This window comes from Hordeum vulgare, chromosome 3H (genome assembly GCF_904849725.1).
Source record: "Hordeum vulgare subsp. vulgare chromosome 3H, MorexV3_pseudomolecules_assembly, whole genome shotgun sequence".
NCBI lineage: Eukaryota > Viridiplantae > Streptophyta > Magnoliopsida > Poales > Poaceae > Hordeum > Hordeum vulgare.
Window position 1 is genome coordinate 278,093,777 of NC_058520.1, and position 2,502 is coordinate 278,096,278.

The 2,502-nt window shown below is 48.0% G+C and overlaps 1 long non-coding RNA gene across 1 annotated transcript; it reads right to left on the reverse strand.

Moving 5' to 3' along the window:
- Positions 1–417: 417 nt before the first annotated feature.
- Positions 418–2,279, reverse strand: LOC123439874. Its single transcript, XR_006630205.1, has 2 exons — positions 1,580–2,279; positions 418–901 (listed from the first exon to the last, which is right to left on the reverse strand). It is a non-coding gene; the product is annotated as an uncharacterized LOC123439874 (long non-coding RNA).
- Positions 2,280–2,502: the final 223 nt, after the last annotated feature.

Below are 2,502 nucleotides of genomic sequence, written 5' to 3' on the forward strand. Positions count from 1 at the left end.
CCTTGATCGTGGAAATGTCTATTCGAATAGTTTTACACTCCACTCAGGTTGCACGTTGTATCCACAAGACTCGGGGAAATTCTGTATCATCCATGACTCGTGTTATATTACATACCCGAGGTAAGCACCCGAACAATGCCTTTCCCCTGGCGACACTAAACAAAGAGTCCACTCATTGGTGCTTTGCCCTCTTGATGTATATCATACAAGACTTGCTCTAGATTGTACCATCCAAGAGGGGTATAAACGGTGTGCATAGTATTTGTAAAACCATACCATGGTTTCCCTACCTCGCTCGACCCCATATCGAGAGGGTAAATATCGCCCTCTCGCCACTAGTGATGTGGGATCTTTGCTATCATCGACCAAAGTAATCAACAAAGCCTCGTCCAATAAGGGGTATCGTGGTTGCAAATGTAAGGTTGGGACGGTTGACAAATCTTAAATCTCTCTGTTTTTGAAAACACGCACACAACTTGTCTTTGTACACCACTTCTTTCTCAAGTGGTCATCTAATCTCAACACCATCTCACTCGGGCATTAGTGCCACCCGACGGGTTTCCATAAAGTCCTTGAAATCATTTCTTTTCCGTCACCATGCATATTCGCCATCCCATTTGCGTAGAAACTACTTTAGCATCCTAACTACTTCCCGCCAGCACAACCCTCATAGAAATGTAGGGTCATGCTCAGTGCAAGTATCAACATGGAGTTACTGGAGACAACCCACCAAGGAGGTCACCAATTTAACAAGATTCAAACGCAACAAAGTAAAGTGCCATATGAGATACATAAAATGGTTCCCAGTCGTGGTCAAGGGTCTTCTTGCCTGGCTCTACAAAGTCTTCGAGGTCTTCACGGGCTTCCAGTCCAACTCCGAGAACCTCGTATATCTCGTCAACTATCACCAGAAACACCCACAATAAGCCACACAACAAGCAGATAAATAGAAGTGCTCTATAAATAAGAGTTTTATGTTTCTTGGACACCCCTCGTCCCAAGAAAGATACCTAAGTTTGTTTAGTTGTATTTGGATCACCGGGGATTTTGGAATTGTGGAAATGGAGGCCTTACTGGCCCCATAAGAAGTTTAGAGAGAATTTTCTCCTAAAAATGACTGGAGGCACTCATCTAATAGGCATGGTTTTAGAAGACTTTTGGAAGTGGTTTTATTGGATTTAGAGTTGGAATGAATTTTCTAGGGTGTTTCTAAGATGGAATAAATGGTAAAGGGAGCTATTTATTTGGCCCAGCCAGAATAAAGCATAGTAAAAATGTTGACCAAGGCTAGTTAAATAGGGCATGACAGTTAGAAACATTTAGGAATTGGAATCACTCCATTTGGAGTTGATTTGGACCCTCTAGGTATTTTGCGAAGTGGGGTTTGAATAATTCAAATTGAAATTTGAATTTACACAATAATAGAGAAAAGCTTTCTGGAAAAATGTGCAAGCACATTTTTCACTAGGACATGATTTTAGAAGCTCCTATGAATTTGAATTATCAAATTTGGAATTGATTTGGGTTTAATTTGAATTTTTGAACTTTCCTGGTAAAAGAAAAGGACAGGGGTCTTTACCATATGGGCCAGATCAGCTCCCGAGGAGCAAGATAGGAATGGTTGGCCCAGCAACTAGGTCGTGCTCATGCGAAGGCCCAAGTCGAAGGTGCACTCAGGAAATGCACTTTCCTGGGCAGAAGCGGCTCCGAGCGGTGCCCGTCTCCACTCAAACGGGTGGGGCCCTCCAGTCCGTGGCTTGTCCTCCGGCCGACTCGCGGGGCCCTGATGGGTGATGGGATGACATCGTATACCACTGGCTCGTGCCCAACCGAGGTTATGAGCGGATCCCGGTGGAGATTATTAGAGCTACATGTCGTCCCCCACAAATCTCCAGTGATGGACATGATTAGGAGGGCGAGATGCACTGGCGTAGATAGCTCACGACCGACGGGGAGTGCTCGACAGAGCAGGGGGTCCGGCAGAAGCAGAGACCAACGACAGTGGCCATGGGAGGCGGTGCTCCGACCACCGAAATGAAGAAAACGAGTTTGGGAGGGGCTCGTGGGGATGTTGGCGGTGCCCTAGTGTGGTTTGAAGGGGGAGAGCGTTGTCGGGGAGCTCGAATTTGAGTGGGACCCGAGGCGGGGGTTGTCGACCATAGGAGGAGGAGGAGGTCATGGGACGAGTCATTGCCTGGTGTGGGGAATCCACAGGAGAGATAGGGAGCGGATAGAGCTATGAGGGGTGCTTGGGGCTGGCTTAAATCGCCTGGGGGCAAGCTCACCATGGACCGAGAGCATGGCAAGGTCGAGGGCAAGGCCACATACCAAGGGGGTGCCCTAGGCCGTGTTTGTGGCATTCGTGGACGCGGTCCGTGCCCACGGCTAAGAAGAGGAGAAGCGAGAGGGAGTCAGAAGCTTGCACGTGTGATGCTGCTCATTGGAGCTATCGGGCACACATGGCCCGCGTGCGACAAATGCCACAGGAGGGAGAGAGAGGAG